This window comes from Cherax quadricarinatus, chromosome 32, assembly GCF_038502225.1.
Source record: "Cherax quadricarinatus isolate ZL_2023a chromosome 32, ASM3850222v1, whole genome shotgun sequence".
Taxonomy (NCBI): domain Eukaryota; kingdom Metazoa; phylum Arthropoda; class Malacostraca; order Decapoda; family Parastacidae; genus Cherax; species Cherax quadricarinatus.
In genome coordinates, this window is record NC_091323.1 from 25,554,863 (window position 1) to 25,582,775 (window position 27,913).

The window sequence follows — 27,913 nt, forward strand, 5'->3', positions numbered from 1 at the left end:
TTCTAAGGTTCTTTTGGTACAAAATTATTAATTTTTACATTAACATAAATGAAAAAATATATCTTTAAAGGTAAGATTTTTTTTTCGAAAGGACTTTATTTTAAATGAGTTCTTGCTAACTGACCAATTTTGCCTATTCGGCACAACATATATATATATATATATATATATATATATATATAGGTAGTAGGTTGGTAGACAGCAACCACCCAGGGAGGTACTACCGTCCTGCCAAGTGAGTGTAAAACGAAAGCCTGTGATTGTTTTACATGATGGTATAATTGCTGGTGTCCATTTTTCTGTCTCATAAACATGCAAGGTTTCAGGTATGTCTTGCTACTTCTACTTACACTTAGGTCACACTACACATACATGTACAAGCATATATATATACACACACCCCTCTGGGTTTTCTTCTATTTTCTTTCTAGTTCTTGTTCTTGTTTATTTCCTCTTACCTCCATGGGGAAGTGGAACAGAATTCTTCCTCCGTAAGCCATACGTGTTGTAAGAGGCAACTAAAATGCCAGGAGCAAGGGGCTAGTAACCCCTTCTCCTGTATATATTACTAAATGTGAAAGGAGAAACTTTCGTTTATCCTTTTGGGCAACCCTGCCTCGGTGGGATCCGGCCGGTGTGTTTAATGAAAGAAAGAAAGAAATAAAGAAAGAATATATATATATATATATATATATATATATATATATATATATATATATATATATATATATTACAATGTGCAGCACCACTAACCTTATTATAACCAGCACAATTTTGCCTAATCCATCTTAATATATTTTACATAGGTTTTCAATAATTTAACAACAAACACAATGAAATTTTTTTTTTCGTTAGGCTCAAAATGATTTTTGCAAAAATATTGCATACACAAATTTACGCTTGCCTTATGCGGCAAGAAGAGCGTTGCTATTTAAACCAAAATTGCAAGTTTTACCTATTCGGCACGACATCTTATATATATATATATATATATATATATATATATATATATATATATATATATATATATATATATTATATATATATAATATATGGAGGTAACACCTCTGGTACTGGACTGGGGACTCATCCTCATGGAATCGTGCCTCCACCTCCTGATTTCTCCTGACCTTCTCTTTATTCCTCTCTCCACCTTTTTCTTTCTCATAGCTATCTTACTCATGCCACCTGCCACAGGTCCTCCCATCCAATCCCTTCCCCACCCTGAAACTCCTATCATCCACCTCCTCCTCCTCCTTCACACTTTTCCTCTCGTAGCTTCTACTCCACATCATCATCACGGCCAGCGTCTCCCTCTCTTGCGACCTTACCTAAATAAAATGTAAAAATTCTGACGAAAAGTGGAGGCTTGTTCTTTTCACCAGACCTCAGCTTAGCGTACCTCCATTATGCCATTCCTGTTTCTCCAGACACGAGTGGAGGGAATGACGCGGGTGCACGCACGCATGCATTCACACACGCGCACGCGCGCGCACACACACACACACACACACACACACACACACACACACACACACACACACACACACACACACACACACACACACACACACACTCTCTCACACACGAGACAGAAGGGACTCCAGAAAGACGGGGAGGTGGGGTGCACAACCAAGTACTGGACACAATAAATACAACCGAGGACAAAGTGAAGAGGCTGCTAAGCGAGCTAGATACCTCAAAGGCGATGGGGCTGGATAACATGTCTCCAGGGTCCTGAGAGAGTGAGCAGAGGCGCTATGTGTACCACTAACAACAATATTCAACACATCTATCGAAACAGGGGCGACTACCTGAGGTATGGAAGACAGCAAATGTAGTCCCATTTTATAAAATAAAGAGTCAGACAAGAAGCATTAAACTACCGACCAGTGTCACTGATATGTATAGTATGCAAAGTCATGGAAAAGAGTATCAGGAGAGTGGTGGAGCACCTAGAAAGGAATGAGCTTATCAACGACAGCCAACATGGTTTCAGGGACGGGAAATCCTTTGCCACAAACCAATTGGAGTTCTATGACAGGGTAACAGCAACAAGACAAGAGAGAGAGAGGGGTGGGTAGATTGAATTTCCTTGGACAGTAAGAAGGCGTTTGACACAGTCCCACACAAGAGATTAGTGCAAAAGCTGGAGGGCCAGGCAGGGATAACAGAGAAGGCACCGCAATGGATCAGGGAATACCTGTCAGGAAGACAACAGCGAGGCGAGGTGTCAGAGTGGGCGCCTGTGACGAGCAGGGTTCCACAGGGGTCAGTCCTATAACCAGTACTGTTTTTGGTATTTGTGAATGACATGACGGAAGGAATAGATTCAGAGATGTCCCTGTTTGCAGATGATGTAAAGTTGACGAGAAGAATTCAATCGGACGAGGACCAGGCAGAATTACAGAGAGATCTGGACAGGCTGCAGGACTGGTCCAGAAACTGGCTCCTGGAGTTCAACCCCATGGAGACTGGGGAAGGGCAAAGAAGACCACAGACGGAGTACAGTCTAGGGGGCCAGAGACCACAAACCTCACTCAAGGAAAAGGATCTTGGTGTGAGCGTAACATCAGGCACATCTGAGGCGCACATCAAGCAAATAACTGCCGCAGCATACGGGCGCCTATCAAACCTAAGAACAGCATTCCGACATCTTAATAAGGAATCATTCAGAACACTGTACACCGTGTACGTTAAGCCTATATTCGAGTATGCAGGAGCAGTTTGGAATCCACACCTAGCCAAGCACGTAATGAAACTAGAGAAAGGGCAAAGGTCTGCAACAAGACTAGTCCCGGAGCTAAAGGGCATGTCCTACTAGGGAAAGTTAAAGGAAATCGACCTGACGACACTGGAGGACAGGAGAGATAGAGTGGATATGATAACGACATATAAAATACCGAGAGAAATCGACAGGGTAGACAGAGACAGGATGTTCCAGAGATGGGACACAGAAACAAGGGGCACAGTTGGAAGTTAAAGACTCATATGAATCACAGGGATGTAAGGAAGTATTTCTTCATTAAGAGTTGTCAGGAAATGGAATAGTCTGGGAAGTGATGTAGTGGAGGCAGGATCCATACATAGCTTTAAGGAGAGGTATGATAAAGCTAATAGAACAGGAAGAGTGACCTAGTACCGACCAGTGGAGAGGCGGGGCCAGGAGCTATGATTCGACTCCTCCAACCACAATTAGATGAGTACACACACACAGAAGTGAAGAGGCTTCTGAGTGAGCTAGATACCTCAAAGGCAATGGGGCCAGATAACATCTCTCCATGGGTCCTGAGAGAGGGAGCAGAGGCGCTATGTGTACCCCTAACAACAATATTCAATACATCTATCGAAACAGGGAGATTGCCTGAGGCATGGAAGACAGCAAATGTGGTCCCAATCTTTAAAAAAGGAGACAGACATGAAGCACTAAACTACAGACCAGTGTCACTGACATGTATAGTATGCAAAATCATGGAAAAGATTGTCAGGAGAAGAATGGTGGACCATCTAGAAAGGAATGATCTCCTCACCAGCAGCCAACATGGTTTCAGAGATGGGAAATCCTGTGTCACAAACCTACTGGAGTTCTATGACATGGTGACAGCAGTAAGACAAGAGAGAGAGGGGTGGGTGGATTGCATTTTCTTGGACTGCAAGAAGGCTTTTGACACAGTACCACACAAGAGATTAGTGCAAAAACTGGAGGACCAAACAGGGATAACAGGGAAGGCACTGCAATGGATCAGGGAATACTTGTCAGGAAGACAGCAGCGAGTAATGGTACGTGGCGAGGTGTCAGAGTGGGCACCTGTGACCAGCGGGGTCCCACAGGGGTCAGTCCTAGGACCAGTGCTGTTTCTTGTATTTGTGAACGACATGACGGAAGGAATAAACTCCGAGGTGTCCCTGTTTGCAGATGACGTGAAGTTGATGAGAAGAGTTCATTCGATCGAAGACCAGGCAGAACTACAAAGGGATCTGGACAGGCTGCAGACCTGGTCCAGAAACTGGCTCCTGGAGTTCAATCCCACCAAGTGCAAAGTCATGAGGATTGGGGAAGGGCAAAGAAGACCGCAGACGGAGTACAGTCTAGGGGGCCAGAGACTATAAACATCACAAGGAAAAAGATCTTGGGGTCAGTATAACACCAGGCACATCTCCTGAAGCGCACATCAACCAAATAACTGCCGCAGCATATGGGCGCCTGGCAAACCTCAGAACAGCATTCCGACATCTTAATAAGGAATCGTTCAGGACCCTGTACACCGTGTACGTTAGGCCCATATTAGAGTATGCGGCACCAGTTTGGAACCCACACCTAGCCAAGCATGTAAAGAAACTAGAGAAAGTGCAAAGGTTTACAACAAGACTAGTCCCAGAGTTAAGAGGTATGTCCTATGAGGAGAGGTTAAGGGAAATCAACCTGACGACACTGGAGGACAGGAGAGATAGGGGGGACATGATAACGACTTACAAAATACTGAGAGGAATTGACAAGGTGGACAAAGACAGGATGTTCCAGAGACTGGACACAGCAACACGGGCACACAGTTGGAAGCTGAAGACACAGATGAATCAAAGGGATGTTAGGAAGTATTTCTTCAGCCACAGAGTAGTCAGGAAGTGGAATAGTTTGGGAAGCGATGTAGTGGAGGCAGGATCCATACATAGCTTTAAGCAGAGGTACGATAAAGCTCATGGTTCAGGGAGAGTGACCTAGTAGCGACCAGTGAAGAGGCGGGGCCAGGAGCTTGGACTCGACCCCTGCAACCTCAACTAGGTGAGTACAACTAGGTGAGTACACACACACACACACACACTGTACCAAACTGTACAGACAAACAGGAAAATATGAGTCAGGCAGTGTTAGCCTGAGGAATAAACTAAAGACTAGCGACAAGCTCTCAACATTTGTAACATATGGAGAGGGAACCATGTGTCTAACAGACTTAAAGCATCGACTGAATGGACAGAGGTAATATTACGTCCAGTCAGTTTCCTCATATAAATAATTGGATGTGTGCTGATGTTACCTAAGGAAAGTTTTCATCTGCACAAATGCTCAAGTTCACTATGACACGGAAGGAAATATTAGGAAAGCAATAAACAATATGGACTAAAAATAAATGGGTGTGTGTGAATGTGAATAAGACACAATATGAAACTTAAGGCATTTACTGAAATGTTCGTTCATAAGGACGAAACGAAGACACAACTTCTCGGTAAATGTTACAAATTTCATACTGTGTCTTATTCACATTTGTCGGTAATCTTACCTTTGATATGTATTGTGTGTAATTATATATATATATATATATATATATATATATATATATATATATATATATATATATATATATATATATATATATATATAAGGAGGTACCACCTCTAGAACTATCGTAGGGATCCTCATCCTTAGAGAAAAGAATAAACTTGCTTCAGGGAAAACTTAAGGTTCTCCCTGAAGCTGTTTGAGAATTTTCTCCTACCACCCTCTATATTTCAAGTATGTTTTATTTAAAGACAAAATACATTGGCCAAACATTCACAAAAATACAACAGAAAGTAAAACAACATAGGTAACTCAGAGCTACATCTCGAATACTTCGTCCAGCTCCCCTGCGGTGGGCCGCGTGCCCAGAATGCTGCAGGCATTTCCTCTCTGGATCGCAACACTGAGTCTCTGAAAGAGGAAGCTGGTCGCCCTGTGGTCCTTGGTTTCTATGATGAGCTTTTCACCTAGCTCTTTGAGGAACTTTAGAGCACACTTGCCCCATGCTCCAAGGGTCTCCGACCCTATTGGAATGAAGTTATAGCAATGGGGAAGGTCTTCATATTTTCGGATCTTCTGGGTCTCCCTGTGGCTGGCAGCTCCACCCCCTTCCACTACAGAGTATGGCAAGTAGGTGTCTGCCAATGTGGCAGCACAGGTGTAGTCCCAGGCAATCTGCTTTCCATCCTTCCAGGGTAGCATAGTGGCTCCATCAGGACGCTTTTGACTTCCATCAGACCTCTGTACTTGGGGTTCCCGTTGAGCTGGGCAACGGGCTGTGGCGAGGCTTCTCTTTATTATATCATTGACCTCCTCATGTCTGGCATACTTCCCTTCTGCTGTGCGACACACGAGACCATGAAGTCCGAATTGATCAGCTGTCGCCCTGCCGCAAATACACCTATGTTCGGTGAGGATGGGGGCGGCTAGGCGAAGAGCAACACCAATCCGAATGGCCTGTGGGTCGAGACGGGTGCCCAGGGAGGAATTGGGAACAGCTAACAGGAAATCTCCTGAGTGTGGTGCCTTCACTGCCAGGAGACGAGCTTTGTTCTTTCCTGAAGCATTGGAGAGCATTGTGTTGGCGATTTTTTCCATGATCGGTTTGTCCCAGTGGGACTGTTTGTGCTGTTTGGGGGGAGCTGGTCTACTGGAGGAGTCTGTAAGGGTGTCCCACCGAATTGCTGCTTCAGTAAACCTGGGGTCTTGAGCTCCTACCACATCTCTCAAGCGTTCGGGCACTATCTTCTTGACTAATGCGCTGGAAGCCAAATACGAAGACAGAAAAGCAGGTAAAGCAACATGCGTTGCTTTACGCACCCCTATACCTCCCAGTCGTACTGGGAGGGTTGCCTGATCCCATTGCTCATCCTCTAGTGACAGGTTCAGTGCCTTCTTAAAAGTTGATCTCAGGTGTGCGTCATAATTTCTTCTGGGATTCGCCCAGCCAGGCAATTGTTGACGAAAGTTGTTAACTCGGTGAGAAGAATTGATGCAGATTCACCGAGTACTGGATTTACCATCTCTTTGAGGTGCTGAGGTCGAATTCCAGTGCAACATCCTGCAGATCCTGCAGGAAATGACACGATCGCCTTATAGACTTCCGATTCTGGCAAAATTAATTGTTCAGTGTATTATATTATTATTCAGTATATTATTATTCAGTATAACATTATATAATCCCTTCATAAATGTTACTTTGCTCACACTCCAACAGCACGTCAAGTATTAAAAACCATTTGACGTGCTGTATATATATATATATATATATATATATATATATATATATATATATATATATATATATATATATAGACAGAAATACTTATTTAAAGATTTTCATATTTCGACCAGCAGCTTAGGTCTTCTCCAGTAGACTGTCACTCCTAAAAGACTGGCCTATCACTCCTACGACACTCTGGCATGCCACTCCTATGCGACTGTGGCCTGCCACTCCTACGAGACTCCGGCCTAGAGCTACAAAACTGATCTACACCTAGAAGACACTGACGATTGATTTCAAGAACCCGTACAGAAAACAATAAAACAAAATCCTCTTTAAAGAGTCAAAAATCATGTTAAAAGAGGAAGATGGAGAACTCTTGCGAAAAATTCTTGTTGTATCCTGGCTAGAATTAATGTTCGTCAGATAAACTGGTTTGTACACATGAGAAGCAGTCTCATGGAAAGATGCGAGGAACGTAATCTTATCAAGTTATACAACAAATTGAGATTTTTTTTTTTTTTGGGGGGGGGAACAAGACAAGACCATCTTTCAAAGATATGCAACTAGGATTTGCTTCTGGCACACACTGAAGGAGGCGTAATTCTAAATACAAAACAATTACGTATCCAGCTGCAATATCACTCGCTACACATTAATATGCAGACCTCTGATGCCCATATGCCATCCTCCTAAACCTGGCTGCCACCCTCTCACACATGCCAGCCACCCTCCACACCTGCCTGCCACCCCCACCTCCTGGCTGCCATCCTCCTACACTTGGTTGCCACCCTCACTGTATTAACACTATATTCACGACATATAATATCATCATTGCAATCAGAAGGAAACGATAATTCACAAACATTAAACTCGTAAGGGTCATTTAATGCCTAGGAAATGAAAGATCATCAAGTTAGATCCAAAAAAGAGGTCAGAATTATTTTTCTTGGCCAAGAGACCTTCACTAGCAACACAACATCCGTTCAAGACTTTACTGTTTGAATACGAAATGTTGCAGCTCCCTGATGAACCTAACCTAACCTAGCAGCAACAACAGTAGTAGCATCAACAACAACAACAACAACATCAGCAGAAACAACAACAACAGCAAGTCACCATTGGTGTCTCACATGCAACGTATTAAACCTGCCTAAAACGTTTTAAATGTACTTAATAAGTTAATACAGTTATGAATTTGTCGGTGTTTACAAAATGTTACTGCAACGCTGTCAGCCAGATGGTGGAACAGGTAGAGGTCAGCCAGATGGTGGAACAAGTAGAGGTCAGCCAGATGGTGGAACAGGTAGAGGTCAGCCAGATGATAGCTAGTTCTTTATGAAATATTGCCATAAACTGTTACACCAACTCGGCTCATTAAACACATGCCGTGTCCAACACTATCAAATATACAATGTCATTATCAACTATCATTATCAACTTGTTGCTGTCGGGACCACTTTACTCTCGCATTACAGGAATCATAATCACAAAAGATATAAAACCATTTGAAGTCAGTGTATCACATTCCACAATTTACGTCCATAATGCGCTCTGAGCCACTGGTTATGTCAGCAAATTTAGAAAAAAAAGGAAATATCCCCAATATTTATAAGAACATAAGAACATAAGAAAGAAGGAACACTGCAGCAGGCCTACTGACCCATGCGGAGCAGGTCCATGTCCCCCCCCGGATTAGCCCAATGACCCACCCAGTCTGATCATCATCACTCAAGGATGGAGAACTGCAACAGACCCAGCAGCACAAGCTAGTCAGGTCCAACTCACACCCACCTACACCCACTCATGTATTTATCTAACCTATTTTTAAAACTACACAACGTTTTAGCCTGAATAGCTGTACTCGGGAGTTTGTTCCACTCATCCACAACTCTATTACCAAACCAGTGCTTTCCTATATCCTTCCTGAATCTGAATTTTTCCAACTTGAAACCATCGCTGCGAGTCCTGTCTTGGCTGGAAATTTTCAGCACGCTATTTACATCCCCTTTATTTATTCCTGTTTTCCATTTATACACCTCGATCATATCCCCCCTAATTCTACGCCTTTCGAGAGAGTGCAGATTCAGGGCCCTCAGTCTGTCCTCATAGGGAAGATTTCTGATACATGGGATCATCTTTGTCATCCTCCGCTGTACGTTTTCCAGAGCATTTATATCCATTCTGTAATATGGTGACCAGAACTGAGCAGCATAGTCTAAATGAGGCCTAACCAAGGATATATAGAGTTGAAGAACAACCTGAGGACTTCTATTATTTATACTTCTAGATATGAAGCCGAAAGAGATGATGAATTCTTAGGCAGCACTCAGGATAAGTTTCACCCTACCCAATCGTCATTATCACTAATTCTTCTTCTTATTATTATTATTATACGTAACTCATGTGGTAAACCTTAATGCGTCATATAGGTGCCTCCTCCAAGGAAAGAGGTCCCTACCCTGGACGCAAGTTGCTCAAACCTGACTACCCCGGGTGACCCACCGTTGGGAAAAGGGAGGAGGAGGATGTATAAGAAAAAGAGTCAGTATTACCAGTTATACAAAGATGAACCAAGAATGAACAATACAGAGAAAAGACCAACATTATTTATAATGATCACTTTCAGTCATAGATGTTTTGATATCCAGCCAACTCTTCCTCGTTTGAAGCGTCAGATGTTGACGTTTTGCTCGACTTCAACCATATTCTAAATTTCTAATTGTTCTCAAAATTGTGTTTTTCTTTTATTTTAATTTACCTTAAGTTAATTTACGGTGGGATGGTTAAGGAAGGAATAAAATGTACTTCAACACACATAAGTAAGTTAGGTAAATACTGTGATACGTCTGGCAACAAGACGGCCATGAAAAAATAGAAAACGTGGAATAGGTGACGTTCAAAACTCTGGGTGTTAGAATGATCAACGTTCATCACTCTGGGTGTGAGAATGATTGACGTTCATCACTCTGGGTGTGAGAATGATCGACGTTCATCACTCTGAGTGTGAGAATGATTGATGTTCATCACTCTGGGTGTGAGAATGATCGACGTTCATCACTCTGGGTGTGAGAATGATTGATGTTCATCACTCTGGGTGTGAGAATGATCGACGTTCATCACTCTGGGTGTGAGAATGATTGACATTCATCACTCTGGGTGTGAGAATGATTGATGTTCATCACTCTGGGTGTGAGAATGATTGATGTTCATCACTCTGGGTGTGAGAATGATCGACGTTCATCATTCTGGGTGTGAGAATGATTGACGTTCATCACTCTGGGTGTTAGAATGATCGACGTTCATCACTCTGGGTGTTAGAATGATTGATGTTCATCACTCTGGGTGTGAGAATGATCGACGTTCATCACTCTGGGTGTGAGAATGATCGACGTTCATCACTCTGGGTGTGAGAATGATCGACGTTCATCACTCTGGGTGTGAGAATTATTGACGTTCATCACTCTGGGTGTGAGAATGATTGACGTTCACCACTCTGGGTGTGAGAATGATTGATGTTCATCACTCTGGGTGTGAGAATCACGTTCATCACTCTGGGTGTGAGAATCACGTTCATCACTCTGGGTGTGAGAATGATTGACGTTCATCACTCTGGGTGTGAGAATGATTGATGTTCATCACTCTGGGTGTGAGAATGATTGATGTTCATCACTCTGGGTGTGAGAATGATTGATGTTCATCACTCTGGGTGTGAGAATCACGTTCATCACTCTGGGTGTGAGAATGATTGACGTCTATCGCTCTGGGTGTGAGAATGATTGACGTTCATCACTCTGGGTGTGAGAATGATTGACGTCTATCGCTCTGGGTGTGAGAATGATTGACGTTCATCACTATGGGTGTGAGAATCACGTTCATCACTCTGGGTGTGAGAATGATTGATGTTCATCACTCTGGGTGTGAGAATCACGTTCATCACTCTGGGTGTGAGAATGATTGACGTCTATCGCTCTGGGTGTGAGAATGATTGACGTTCATCACTCTGGGTGTGAGAGTGATTGACGTTCATCACTCTGGGTGTGAGAGTGATTGACGTTCATCACTTTGGGTGTGGGAATGATTGACGTTCATCAATGGGTGTGAGAATGATTAAAATTCATCACTCTAGGTGTGAGAATAATTAACATTCATCACTCTAGGTACGAGAATAATTAACATTCATCACTCTGGGTGTGAGAATAATTAACATTCATCACTCTAGGTATGAGAATAATTAACATTCATCACTCTAGGTATGAGAATAATTAACATTCATCACTGTAGGTATGAGAATAATTAACATTCATCACTCTAGGTATGAGAATAATTAACATTCATCACTCTGGGTGTGAGAATAATTAACATTCATCACTCTAGGTACGAGAATAATTAACATTCATCACTCTAGGTATGAGAATAATTAACATTCATCACTCTAGGTATGAGAATAATTAACATTCATCACTCTAGGTATGAGAATAATTAACATTCATCACTCTAGGTATGAGAATAATTAACATTCATCACTCTAGGTATGAGAATAATTAACATTCATCACTCTAGGTATGAGAATAATTAACATTCATCACTCTAGGTATGAGAATAATTAACATTCATCACTCTAGGAATGAGAATAATTAACATTCATCACTCTAGGTATGAGAATAATTAACATTCATCACTCTAGGTATGAGAATAATTAACATTCATCACTCTGGGTGTGAGAATAATTAACATTCATCACTCTAGGTATGAGAATAATTAACATTCATCACTCTAGGTATGAGAATAATTAACATTCATCACTCTAGGTATGAGAATAATTAACATTCATCACTCTGGGTGTGAGAATAATTAACATTCATCACTCTAGGTATGAGAATAATTAACATTCATCACTCTAGGTATGAGAATAATTACCATTCATCACTCTAGGTGTGAGAATAATTAACATTCATCACTCTGGGTGTGAGAATAATTAACATTCATCACTCTGGGTGTGAGAATAATTAACATTCATCACTCTAGGTATGAGAATAATTAACATTCATCACTCTAGGTATGAGAATAATTAACATTCATCACTCTAGGTATGAGAATAATTAACATTCATCACTCTGGGTGTGAGAATAATTAACATTCATCACTCTGGGTGTGAGAATAATTAACATTCATCACTCTACAAGATTGATGGACTGAACACATCGACTCCAGGCTGAGGGACTGATTACCTCATACTCCTCCTCTCCTTACGCCTTCCTCTTTGTATTGGACTGATGAAGCCACTGTGTGGCGAAACGTTTCCTGAATAAAGATTCCCATATGCTGCATAAGTGTCTCAATCTTCAACTTGTCGGTTTTTCAAACCATTCATCATGAGAATAATTAACATTCATCACTCTAGGTATGAGAATAATTAACATTCATCACTCTAGGTATGAGAATAATTAACATTCATCACTCTAGGTATGAGAATAATTAACATTCATCACTCTAGGTATGAGAATAATTAACATTCATCACTCTAGGTATGAGAATAATTAACATTCATCACTCTAGGTATGAGAATAATTAACATTCATCACTCTTGGTGATGTACAGAAACTACTTCATCTTTATAAGCGAGCGCGTGTATAATTTTACCGAGGAAGCGGTAAACCTGTAGGAGACTTAGAGCACCTGGGGGATACGAGGAAATCAAGTTACAATCACGGGGGAGGAGGTGGGGTAGCTCTATTTTCTTGTATCAAGAGCCCTTTACCATGATGAAGGTGACCTTGATGGTTAAAAGTACACTTAATGAGGTGCTACAACCAGATGACAATGTGTAAACAGCGCCATTAGTGTTATATTGACTAAACACAATGTTTTTTTATTATTCATTATTATAACGACATCAATGAGAAGTAATGTATAAGAGATTATTTTTTTATTAACACATCGGCCATTTCCCACCGAGGCAGAGTGACCCGGAAAAGAAGAAACACTTTCATCATCACTCACTCCATCACCGTGTTTCCAGAGGCTTGCTACACTACAGTTCAAAAACTGCAGCGTATCAAATCACAAAATAGCAAATTTATTCAACAGGGGAGACTGGCTCAGGGTATAAGTGCAGGAAGACCAAGGATACACTGAGACATAACATAAGTGTAAGGGGCCCATGACTATTCAAGAGCCTCCCATCATATTTAAAGGAGCTTGGTAACACCCCATCCCCTCCCTCCCCGGCTGTTTTAAGAGAGAACTGGATAACTTCCTCAGGTAAGCTTGGTTAGCCGGGTTGTAGTTCGTACGTTGGACTTGAGCCGCGGCCAGAAGTAACAGCCTTGTTGATTGGTCCTTAATCCACCAGAAGGCCTAGTCTGGGACCGGGCTGCCGGGGCTTTAACCCCCCAAAAAATGCTTCAGGTAATAAGTGAGATGAGATGTGTTGGAGTGTACTGTGGTTACAAAATTCCGTTTACGCCACTCCTATCATATATTTCTAGTGTCATTAACCTGTATATTTTATAAACATGCCTAGTAACAGTTACATATATTACTGTGTTCATACCAATAATTACCACCAGAGTTTTTTGACCAAACATAGCATCACACATCACCCCCCGATCACTACTTGAGAGACACTGACGTTCCTCTCTTCTTGTCTTCATTAAGTACCAAAGTAGATTGCTAAAATTCGCTAGTTTAATAATTTACTACTCTCAACAAGAAAGAAAAAAATATACTCACAAGAAATATCCACCAATGTATTTGACTTTTATGATTAAAAAGCAACTTAAATTTTTGAATGTCATTGTTGCCAACACAGTGCACAGTGGCCTAACATTCATCACTGTAGTGGGCTAACATTTAGCATTGTAGTGGCCTAACATTTAGCATTGTAGTGGCCTAACATTTAGCACTGTAGTGGCCTAACATTTAGCACTGTAGTGACCTAACATTTATCAATGTAATGACCTAACATTTAGCACTGTAGTGGCCTAACATTTAGCATTGTAGTGGCCTAACATTTAGCACTGTAGTGGCCTAACATTTAGCACTGTAGTGACCTAACATTTAGCACTGTAATAACCCAACATTTAGCCCTATGTGACCTAACATTCATCACTGTAGTAACCTATCATTCATCACTGTAGTGACGTAACATTCAGTGTTGGAATGCCCTAATACATTCAAACATTTCTGCCACTAACAAGACATAGTAAACTGGTGAAATATTGACCAGTGATATTGGAGGTAGAAAGCTACGGGAGCAGACAAGTATCATACGTAAATACTGCAACAGATAAAACACAGGGAAGTACGCACGAATATACACACAGACGAACCTTCGTCCGTAAGAACAGAAAAACACAAAGACGGGCATTTATTAATACGAGTGAATTTACACATGAACGAATGTACATACTTAAGTTTGCGAATACGGGCGTATAACTTTATACGAAATGTACTCATGAACGAATATACATACACAGAAACACAAAAGAGGGACGAAATTATTGACGCACAAATGTACGCTCTGACTAATATAGGTGCATAAGTACACAAATACGGTGAACAGATATAGGCACAAATATACATATGAATAAACATACATACATAGGGCCGTAACGACGAGAGTATAAATGAACACACGAATACATAAAAGGATGCACGAAAACACATCAGGCACACAAATGACTCAAATCGTAACTAGAGCACGAACACTACTTCTGTAACCCACGAAGACGAATGCATGCAAACAATTATATATATATATATATATATATATATATATATATATATATATATATATATATATATATATATATATATATATATATATAAAACGAAAAAATGACAAAACAAAGAGAAAACACTAAAGCCAACATGAGAAAAAATTTCAGGGCGAGGGAGAGAAAGAGAGAGAGAGAGAGAGAGAGAGAGAGAGAGAGAGAGAGAGAGAGAGAGAGAGAGAGAGAGAGAGAGAGAAAACAAAAACATGGGATAACGTAATGAAAATACCTGTGTCCCTACCAGGAAAGAGGGGAAACAAATGCCTTTCCTCCAGCTTCTCCCCCCCCAAAAAAAATACAAAAATAAAGTAGACGTAACAAAAGAGGAAAGGAGGACTGAACCTGGTAGGATTCCCAGTAAGACTTTATGCTCTCTTCACAGTTGTTAAGTGTTGTGACTAACTCCTGTGAGTTGTCCTCCTGAGTCTTCTACAACAGTAACTAATAATTTAAGGTACAACAAACTGGCTACACATTTTCTCAGGCCTCCGCATGAGTCTCTGAACATGGTCACCTAAAGACGGAAACTCAGTCACCATTATTCATTCATAATTCAAAATCGTCACAGAACTCAAGTCTGACTAATACCTTTTTTTCCTTTCCGACTAATCGACAATCTTCATGGATGTTACCTTGTTCATACTATAACAAGCCAAATCAAACCAAAATTGCTTCCACTCTTCATTTAGTAGACTCACATTTGTCTTCCTCATGTTCAGGTGCTTACCACTCACAACCTCCTTCACATACTTCTTCCAACCCTTCCTGGGACAGTCTTCTCCCTTATCCATCATATGCAATGCGTTTCATAAATGCAACAAATTACGCCACTCCCATAAAGAAGTTTTGTTCACTTATACGATTTAATGTAAACACACGATCCACACATCCCCTTCCCTTCTTATATCTTCCCCGCCTTATCCTAAATCCTGCCTTCTCTCCTTTCCTAGCTTTCTCGGTAATAATTCTGCCAAACACTTTACATGGTAAACTTCTATAATTCTTACAAATAGTGTCTTAAGGCATATCTATAGGTTCGATGTATAAAAGTTATGTAAATATATTAATCTTTTCCCCGTTGAGCTGCAGTCCTTGTTCGAGCACTTACTCATTTGTAGATTATATAATGCAGTTTATGCAGGCCAGACTTGCCTGAAGGAGAGCACGGCCGAGCACCAGTCTCGTTTCTATAGAACAAATCAATTACTACCAAAACTAATTTACTCATTGACTATATTTGACCACAGTCAAATATAGACAATGAGACGAGCACAGTTTAAGGCATTTATTGAAGTGTTTCACAAGTGGCTTCTTCAGGTCTAAAGTTCAAGATATTCCCTCAATAAATGTCGAACTGTGCAAAAGTCTCTTAAAACTTTTTGTTTACGTTGTGTGGGTAACACCATACCAGTTCTCCAACCAAAGTCAAGGTTATGTCCATCTAATGAAGAGAGGTAATTTAGCCAGTTGCTCTGAAGACGTGGTCCAGGTGGTGTGAAGCGCCGTCTATCATTCGGTATCCATGAGTTGTTTACCGAACTTCAAGAACATAAAAATAGGGGAGCCTTGCAGCAGGTCTACTGGCTAGGCTAGGCCTTCTCAAACTCATTTCTACTCGTGTATTTGCCCAGTCTATTTTTTAACCTACGGAAAGTGGTGGTTTCCATCACTCTACTTGGCAGATTATTCCACTCTACTACAACAAATATTCCAAATCAACTTGAATCCATTGTTTCCAGTGATTTCTTGGTCAAATATCCTCAGTACACTTTTAATACCTCGTTTATTTTTTACTACTCTTCAACTTATTTACTTCAATCATCTCCCTTCATTCTACGTTCTTCAAGGATGAAAGATTCCTCATACAGTACATTAATATTGTCATCTCTCTACGTTCTCTCTAATGTGTGTGTGTGTGTGTGTGTGTGTGTGTGTGTGTGTGTGTGTGTGTGTGTGTGTGTGTGTGTGTGTGTGTGTGTGTGTGTGTGCGCGCGTGTGTGAAAGATGAGGTGAATCATAGAATTGACGAAGGGAAAAAGGTGAGTGGTGCACTGAGTAGTCTGTGGGAACAAAGAACTTTATCCATGAAAGCAAAGAGGGGAATACATGTATGAGAGTATAGTTATACCAACGCTCTTGTATGGGTGTGAGGCATGGGTGGTGAATGTTGCAACAAGGAGAAGGCCGGAGGCAGTGGAGATGTCATGTCTGAGTGCAATGTGTGGTGTGAATGTAATGTAGAGGATGAGGGCTGAGGAGGGGTTGAGATGGTTTGGACTTGTAGAGAGGATGGAACAAAACAGAATGACTTCGAGTGTATAAATCTGTAGTGGAGGGGAGGCGGGGTACGGGTCGGCCTACGAAAGGTTGAAGGGAGGGAGGTAAAGGAGGTTTTGTGTGCGAGGGATTTGGACTTCCGGCAAAGGTGCCTGAGCGTGTTAGAAGCAAATGGAGACAAATGGTTTTTAGGACTTGACGTGCTGTTAGAGTGAAAGCACGGTGACATTTATGAAAGGATTCAGGGAAACCCGCAAGCCAGACTTGATTCCTGGAGATCGGAAGTACAGTGCCGGCACTCTGAAGGAGGGATGTTAATGTTGTAGTTTTACAACTGTAGTGTAAGCAAGTTTCTGGCAAGACAGTGATGGAGTGAATGATGATGGAAGTTTTTCTTTTTCGGGACACCCTGCCTTGGTGGGAAACGGCCGATGTGTTAATATACATATACATTATCAAGGAATTGATATCACCTGTTTACCGTGACCTTCTTTCATATATATATATATATATATATATATATATATATATATATATATATATATATATATATATATATATATATATATATATATATATATATATATATATATATATATATATATATATATATATATAATATAATATATATATATATATATATATATATATATATATATATATATATATATATATATGCAAAACAATAGCAGACAGACGATCTTAATGCAAGACAAGCCACGGGGAGAGGGGGGGGAATCTATCTTTAACTCAAGTACTTTCACACTTCTCAGTGCGTCACCAGGAGCTGTGCAATGTTGCAAAGGCAGCAACATGAGAAATAGGGTAAGTTTTCAAAGTATAGTAGTGAGAATGGTCGTGTGTTGGCACAGAGTCTGGTAGTGTGTAGGCACAGAGTCTGGCTAGTGCCTACACACTACCATTCTCAGTATCATACTCTGAAAACTTACCATATTTCTCTTGCTGCTGCTTTGCAACACTGCACAGCTCCTGGTGACGCACTGAGAAGTTTGAAAGTACTTGAGCTAAAGATTTTAATCCCCCGTGGCTTGTTTTACAATATATATATATATATATATATATATATATATATATATACAGTACAGTATATATGTAATTAAAGTCTGCGTAGCAGACTTCTAATTACATTACGTTATGGCGTCTTCCCACTATATTAGTTCCTTCATGACGGCGAGGAGCTGGCTTTTTATGCAAGAAACTGCACTTGCCCCTCCCATTCCCCAGGTGTTATAAGACCCCAATGGGGTTTAGCACATCTACAGGATTACTTTATATATGAGCAAAAAATCGCGAACAAGCGATGCAAGATGCAACATTGCAAGCTCCTCATGTGAAAAGCCTAGAAAAATCAACTCTCCCCGTGTTTTTGTATATATATATATATATATATATATATATATATATATATATATATATATATATATATAAAACAACCACTGTGAAAGAGTAGTGAAATTCCAAGCGCTTTCGTGACTACTCACATTGTCAAGGAACTATCATAGTTCCTTGAAGTGTAAGTGAGTAGTCACGAAAGCGCTTGGAATTTCACTACTCTTTCACAGTGGTTGTTTTGCATATTTTAAAATCACCTGTTTACTGTGATCTTACTGCATATATATATATATATATATATATATATATATATATATATATATATATATATATATATATATATATATATATATATATATATAAAATGTCGTGCCGAATGCCGAATATGTAAAACTGGTCAATTAGCAAGAACTCATTTAAAATTAAGTCCTTTCTAAAATTTTCTCTTATACGTTTAAAGATATATTTTTTCATTAATGTTGATGTAAAATCTTATAATTTTGCACCAAAAGGAACTTAGAAAACTTACCTAACCTTATTATAACAAGAGCAATTTATTTTAGCCTAACCCAACTAAATATATTTTAGATTTGTTTACAATAATTTAATACTAAACAAACACAGTGAAATATATTTTTTTCGTTAGGTTCAGAATGATTTTGGCGAAATTATTACATATGCAAATTTTCACTTGTCCTATATGGCAAGATGAGCGTTGCTATTTAAGCCAAGATCGCAAGTTCTGCCTATTCGGCACGACATATATATATATATATATATATATATATATATATATATATATATATATATATATATATATATAATAAACAAAATCAAATATTTCTCTCGTTATATTAGGATCCTCCTCAGCACAAATAAAGGCTACATATAGCTGTGCTCAGGAGAAAACCGGAATATGGATCTAAATTTTTACAGTTCTCCTTCTGGTATATTTCAAAAACGAGATTATTTTTAACGAGTGATTTACAAGTGATATATTATTACTATTTCTTTAAACAGAAGAAAACAATATCCATGGAAACTTACCTGAACTAGCGGGCAGGAGGCAACTTTTTATACTCGTGGTGGGAAGTGTGAATGTCTTCACTATTTTGATTTCCATTGTTGGCAAAATATTGAGCCAAGAGATGTTTAGGGGCAAGCTGTAGTTGAGCCGTCAGCGTGGAGAGTGCGTTGTCTCCCGTCAACACCTCTCACTACCCACTCAACACTGCCGCCTTGCTGCTTAACCAGCTGAAATCTCGCTTGATTGTTAGCGTGGGTAGGCAACACATGTTTGACACCTTCTATAACTGCAACGCTTAAAAGTTACATGGTTGCAACACTGAAGAAACACATACTTCACTTGAGGGTCCACAAGACTATTGTGAAAGTGAGAAGTTAGATGGTTCCAGTGAAATATAGAGAGCGATGTGGCTACTCACCTGAGTAGTCTACCTTACTGAAGTCTTAACATAATCTGGCTAATGTTCGCCACGTGATACTTCTAATAATATCATGACAGACCAGCCATCAATATCATCACTACCCTGCATTATTATACAGTCTGGTTGCATTACGAAACTTTGTAAGATGAACTGAAAACTAATATTACAAGTTTTGTTCAGTGTACTGTTGATAAGTTTTACAGAGTACTGATAACTAGAAAAGTTTCACGATACGTTTCCTTTTAGTATAAAGATCAAGTTTCATGAAGACAATATATATATATACTGACGAAGAGACAAGTTTCACTTTAAACTGATCTGTGTACTGATGACTACACAGACAGGTTAAAGTTTTTCAGTGTAATGGTTACGAGAAGAGTTTGAGGACCACAGGCGCCCAGAGATCTTTGAGAAGTCTGTAACTGCACAACATGACAGTCTTCCTGAATTAGCTAGCAGAGTCAATTCCTTATTCATAAAACAACATTAAATATACCGCAACAGATGATAAAAACATAATCTTAAACATTCCAACACACAGAAAGTAAGATATTGATTATTACGTAGTTTTCAAAAGTTCAATTTAAAAAATATATATATATCGTGCGCCTCATTCAAGATCTTCTCCAGAAGAGGTAAGTTCTTGTGGTGGGGAGAGTGTAATGAGGTGTTGAGGATGGCAGCAGGAGCCACCTCTCTCTCACACCAGAGAGCCACAGTCACTCCAGCACCCACTGCTCACCACTCTCTCCCGATGTTGACACGACGACGCCCGCGTGTCTACTGACGGGGCACTGCTGCAGCCTCCATCCTCCCTCCCTCCTCCACCACTCTTCACCAACCAGCACCACTCTCCACCATTTTGCACCACCCTCCTTCACCACTCTTCACCAATCATCACCGACCTGCATCACCCTCCACCCAAATGCACCACAGATCAGCATTCTCTCTCTCTCCACTCTCCTACACTCCCCTCTACCCTCTTACATTATCCTCCAACACCACCCTCAACCCACCTATAACATCCTCCAACACAACCCTCTACCCTCCTACACTATCCTCCAACACCACCCGCTACCCACCTACACTATCCTCCAACGCCACCCTCTACCTTCCTACACTATCCTCCAACACCACCACCTACCCTCCTACACTATCCTCCAACATCACCCGCTACCCTCCTACACTATCCTCCAACACCACCCTCAACCCTCCTACACTATCCTTCAATACCACCTTCACCCCACCTACACTATCATCCAACACCACCCTCTACCCTCCTACACTATCCTCCAACACCACCCGCTACCAACATACACTATCCTCCAACACCACCCGCTACCCTCCTACACTATCCTCCAACACCACCTTCTACCCACCTACACTATCCTCCAACACCACCCGCTACCCTCCTACACTATCCTCCAACACCACCTTCTACCCACCTACACTATCCTCCAACACCACCCGCTACCCTCCTACACTATCCTCCAACACCACCCTCTACCCTCCTACACTACCCTCCAACACCACCCTCTACCCTCCTACACTACCCTCCAACACCACCCTCTACCCTCCTACACTATCCTCCAACACCACCCTCTACCCTCCTACACTACCCTCCAACACCACCCTCTACCCTCCTACACTACCCTCCAACACCACCCTCTACCCTCCTACACTATCCTCCAACACCACCCTCTACCCTCCTACACTACCCTCCAACACCACCCTCTACCCTCCTACACTACCCTCCAACACCACCCTCTACCCTCCTACACTATCCTCCAACACCACCCTCTACCCTCCTACACTACCCTCCAACATCACCCTCTACCCTCCTACACTACCCTCCAACACCACTCTCTACCCTCCTACACTACCCTCCAACACCACACTCTACCCTCCTACACTATCCTCCAACACCACCCTCTACCCTCCTACACTACCCTCCAACACAACGCTCTAGCCTCCTACACTACCCTCCAACACAACCCTCTACCCTCCTACACTACCCTCCCAACACTACCCTCTCCACTCTACCCTACCTACACTACCCTCCAACACCAACACCTCTACCCTCCTACACTACCCTCCAACACAACGCTCTACCCTCCTACACTACCCTCCAACACCACCCTCTACCCTCCTACACTACCCTCCAACACCACCCTCTACCCTCCTACACTACCCTCCAACACCACCCTCTACCCTCCTACACTACCCTCCAACACCACCCTCTACCCTCCTACACTACCCTCCAACACCACCCTCTACCCTCCTACACTACCCTCCAACACCACCCTCTACCCTCCTACACTACCCTCCAACACCACCCTCTACCCTCCTACACTACCCTCCAACACCACCCTCTACCCTCCTACACTACCCTCCAACACCACCCTCTACCCTCCTACACTACCCTCCAACACCACCCTCTACCCTCCTACACTACCCTCCAACACCACCCTCTACCCTCCTACACTACCCTCCAACACCACCCTCTACCCTCCTACACTATCCTCCAACACCACCCTCTACCCTCCTACACTATCCTCCAACACCACCCTCTACCCTCCTACACTATCCTCCAACACCACCCTCTACCCTCCTACACAATCCTCCAACACCACCCTCTACCCTCCTACACTATCCTCCAACACCACCCTCTACCCTCCTACACTATCCTCCAACACCACCCTCTACCCTCCTACACTATCCTCCAACACCACCCTCTACCCTCCTACACTATCCTCCAACACCACCCTCTACCCTCCTACACTACCCTCCAACACCACCCTCTACCCTCCTACACTATCCTCCAACACCACCCTCTACCCTCCTACACTATCCTCCAACACCACCCTCTACCCTCCTACACTATCCTCCAACACCACCCTCTACCCTCCTACACTACCCTCCAACACCACCCTCTACCCTCCTACACTACCCTCCAACACCACCCTCTACCCTCCTACACTACCCTCCAACACCACCCTCTACCCTCCTACACTACCCTCCAACACCACCCTCTACCCTCCTACACTACCCTCCAACACCACCCTCTACCCTCCTACACTACCCTCCAACACCACCCTCTACCCTCCTACACTACCCTCCAACACCACCCTCTACCCTCCTACACTACCCTCCAACACCACCCTCTACCCTCCTACACTACCCTCCAACACCACCCTCTACCCTCCTACACTACCCTCCAACACCACCCTCTACCCTCCTACACTACCCTCCAACACCACCCTCTACCCTCCTACACTACCCTCCAACACCACCCTCTACCCTCCTACACTACCCTCCAACACCACCCTCTACCCTCCTACACTACCCTCCAACACCACCCTCTACCCTCCTACACTACCCTCCAACACCACCCTCTACCCTCCTACACTACCCTCCAACACCACCCTCTACCCTCCTACACTACCCTCCAACACCACCCTCTACCCTCCTACACTACCCTCCAACACCACCCTCTACCCTCCTACACTACCCTCCAACACCACCCTCTACCCTCCTACACTACCCTCCAACACCACCCTCTACCCTCCTACACTACCCTCCAACACCACCCTCTACCCTCCTACACTACCCTCCAACACCACCCTCTACCCTCCTACACTACCCTCCAACACCACCCTCTACCCTCCTACACTACCCTCCAACACCACCCTCTACCCTCCTACACTACCCTCCAACACCACCCTCTACCCTCCTACACTACCCTCCAACACCACCCTCTACCCTCCTACACTACCCTCCAACACCACCCTCTACCCTCCTACACTACCCTCCAACACCACCCTCTACCCTCCTACACTACCCTCCAACACCACCCTCTACCCTCCTACACTACCCTCCAACACCACCCTCTACCCTCCTACACTACCCTCCAACACCACCCTCTACCCTCCTACACTACCCTCCAACACCACCCTCTACCCTCCTACACTACCCTCCAACACCACCCTCTACCCTCCTACACTACCCTCCAACACCACCCTCTACCCTCCTACACTACCCTCCAACACCACCCTCTACCCTCCTACACTACCCTCCAACACCACCCTCTCTACCCTCCTACACTCCTACCCTCCTACACTACCCTCCAACACCACCCTCTACCCTCCTACACTACCCTCCAACACCACCCTCTACCCTCCTACACTATCCCTCCAACACCACCCTCTACCCTCCTACACTACCCTCCAACACCACCCTCTACCCTCCTACACTACCCTCCAACACCACCCTCTACCCTCCTACACTACCCTCCAACACCACCCTCTACCCTCCTACACTACCCTCCAACACCACCCTCTACCCTCCTACACTACCCTCCAACACCACCCTCTACCCTCCTACACTACCCTCCAACACCACCCTCTACCCTCCTACACTACCCTCCAACACCACCCTCTACCCTCCTACACTACCCTCCAACACCACCCTCTACCCTCCTACACTACCCTCCAACACCACCCTCTACCCTCCTACACTACCCTCCAACACCACCCTCTACCCTCCTACACTACCCTCCAACACCACCCTCTACCCTCCTACACTACCCTCCAACACCACCCTCTACCCTCCTACACTACCCTCCAAAACCACCCTCTACCCTCCAACACCACCCTCTACCCTCCTACACTATCCTCCAACACCACCCTCTACCCTCCTACACTACCCTCCAACACCACCCTCTACCCTCCTACATCTTCCCTCCTCCGTTAGTTCTTTCTTTTTATCCTTCCTTCTGTATCATCTTAATAACACTTGATTCAGTCTCATTTTATCTTTTTTTCCAAATATTTTATGCCCTGAAATGGAATGGTTATAATCCCGTATGAACCAGCGCCACTCTATGTGATATTCTTAAGTCAAGATAGATTGATACCTGACCAGACACCTCTAACTCATGTAAGATACGATAATTTGATACCTGACCAGACACCTCTAACTCATGTAAGATACAATAATTTGATACCTGACCAGACACCTGCAACTGATCTGTCGTCTAATTCGAGGCTTCCTCTACCCTGGCAGCCCAATCTGATGCCAGACTTCCTTGCTGACAGCTTGATCAACCAGACTGCCGCTGCCAAAGGCCCACTGACTCATAAAGTTATAGCAACGTGATCAATCTAGCACCTGTTGCATGTAGTGTGTCTTGGTAGAGCCAAGAGATCACTCATAATACACCAGAGTTGCGATATTGTTAAATTTCTTCAATGACAGTGGGAGAGAGGGGATATAGAATACAAAGAGCGGCGATACAAGAAAAAGAGAGGAGATACAGAACACAAAGAACAGCGATACAGAATACAAAGTCATACTCTCGACAGTACCGAAGACAACGCACAGGTGCACATCAAGCCTTTATTTCCACTAATTTTCTCTCTCTGTACATTATTATTATTATTTTTATTATTATTTAGCTCCCATTAGTTATAACTGCGTACTTGGAGAGCGCTAAACTCCCGTAATAGTTGTAGATTAGTGACACGTACCGTCTTAAGTTTGTATAACCGTAAACAAGTCGTCAGTGCCAAGTGTGACGCAGTGATGTGACGCAAACTTCTCAGTACTACTTGCTGATGTTTACTCTGTCAGCCTCAACCAACTGTTATATACACGGTAAAGCTCTCTCTGTACATCACCACAGTACCATGTAAACACGATAAAGCTCTCTCACTACAATACCTTGTATACACGGTAAAACTCTCTCACTACACCACCTACAATACCTTGTATACACGGTAAAGCTCTCTCACTACACCACCTACAATACCTTGTATACACGGTAAAGCTCTCTCTCTACATCACCACAGTACCATGTAAACACGATAAAGCTCTCTCACTACACCACCTACAATACCTTGTATACACGGTAAAGCTCTCTCACTACACCACCTACAATACCTTGTATACACGGTAAAGCTCTCTCACTACACCACCTACAATACCTTGTATACACGGTAAAGCTCTCTCTCTACATCACCACAGTACCATGTAAACACGATAAAGCTCTCTCACTACACCACCTACAATACCTTGTATACACGGTAAAGCTCTCTCACTACATCACTACAATACCTTGTACATACGGTAAAGCTCTCTTACTACACCACCTACAATACATGCATAGACGGCAAAATTCTGCCATTACACCACTACAGCAGCATGTACACACAAAGACTGAGGATACAACTACTGTACTGTACATCAGCAGTGCACTGAGGTACAAGAGGCTGGAGTTGTGCGATACGGGGATCACGCAGCCACTGTAATACATGTAATAATATAATTTTGTATGTAAAACTCAAGAGAGACATAATGACATTTAAGAGAGACTGATTTTGAAATCAACATATGAGTCAGCCTTACGTAGGTTATATGTTGCTCACGAGGGAAGGGGGATGGTGATGACGTTCCCCAATAATAATAATAATAATAATCATAGAATTGATGAGGGAAAAAGAGTGAGTGGTGCACTTAGGAGTCTGTGGAGACAAAGAACTTTGTCCTTGGAGGCAAAGAGGGGAATGTATGAGAGTATAGTTTTACCAACGCTCTTATATGGGTGTGAAGCGTGGGTGATGAATGTTGCAGCGAGGAGAAGGCTGGAGGCAGTGGAGATGTCATGTCTGAGGGCAATGTGTGGTGTGAATATAATGCAGAGAATTCGTAGTTTGGAAGTTAGGAGGAGGTGCGGGATTACCAAAACTGTTGTCCAGAGGGCTGAGGAAGGGTTGTTGAGGTGGTTCGGACATGTAGAGAGAATGGAGGGAAACAGAATGACTTCAAGAGTGTATCAGTCTGTAGTGGAAGGAAGGCGGGGTAGGGGTCGGCCTAGGAAGGGTTGGAGGGAGGGGGTAAAGGAGGTTTTGTGTGCGAGGGGCTTGGACTTCCAGCAGGCATGCGTGAGCGTGTTTGATAGGAGTGAATGGAGACAAATGGTTTTTAATACTTGACGTGCTGTTGGAGTGTGAGCAAAGTAACATTTATGAAGGGATTCAGGGAAACCGGCAGGCCGGACTTGAGTCCTGGAGATGGGAAGTACAGTGCCTGCACTCTGAAGGAGGGGTGTTAATGTTGCAGTTTAAAAACTGTAGTGTAAAGCACCCTTCTGGCAAGACAGTGATGGAGTGAATGATGGTGAAAGTTTTTCTTTTTCGGGCCACCCTGCCTTGGTGGGAATCGGCCGGTGTGATAATAAAAAAAAAAAAAAAAAATAATAATAATAATAATAATAATAATAATTATTATTATTATTATTATTATTATTATTCTATTATAATAGTTTTAAAATCGAATTATTATCATTATAATTTTATAACAATATTTTTACTATTATTATTGTTATTATAACATAAAAGTATCAATTAATAAGTGCATTATTCGTTTCCACAGCCTCACTTCTAATTTCTTCCTTCCTTATTACTTTCTTCTCCCAATCTTTTCTTCTCATTTACCGCCCTCATTTATACCCCCCTTACTTTTTCCTCTTCCCTCCCTCATTCATATTTCTCCTCCTTTGTTTAGTACCTCTCCCTCACTCACTCCTCCTCTATTTCTTACCTCTCCCTCCCTGAGTCCTTCCTTTGCCTCCCTTATTCTCTACACCTCCCTCCCTCCCTCCGTCAGTCCTCCCTCTCACACTTTCTACATCACTAACTCAACACCAACTTTTGTTAAAGAAAACAAAAAAGGAGAATTGCTTTTTTCTTACGACTTTAGAAAGTTTGAACTAAGTTTGCTTAATAAAAAAAGACAATTTCTAGCAAAACTACATATATATATATATATATATATATATATATATATATATATATATATATATATATATATATATATACATACATACATACATAAATACATACAAAAAAACATAGGTGTAAGACACCATGCAGTTCCTAATCATCTGAGCTGCTACTTGTCCATTTACTCACCATGTAGTCATATTTTAGAAAGACCATTTTTATTTGGTCTCGGTGATCACAATAAGGTCTGAGTTATTTTTCTATATTTTTTTCTT

General features: G+C 42.3%; 1 protein-coding gene across 4 annotated transcripts in view; it reads right to left on the bottom strand.

Moving 5' to 3' along the window:
* Positions 1 to 20,637, bottom strand: part of LOC128690283 (potassium voltage-gated channel subfamily KQT member 1) — an 840,902-nt gene extending 820,265 nt beyond the window's left edge. For 3 of the 4 annotated variants that reach the window (XM_070090551.1, XM_070090547.1, XM_070090549.1), the window contains exon 1: positions 19,457 to 20,637. The gene's annotated coding sequence lies outside the window, so the exon portion shown is untranslated. The remainder of the gene's footprint in view (positions 1 to 19,456) is intronic. The other variant, XR_011392684.1, reaches the window with a different exon arrangement.
* Positions 20,638 to 27,913: the final 7,276 nt, after the last annotated feature.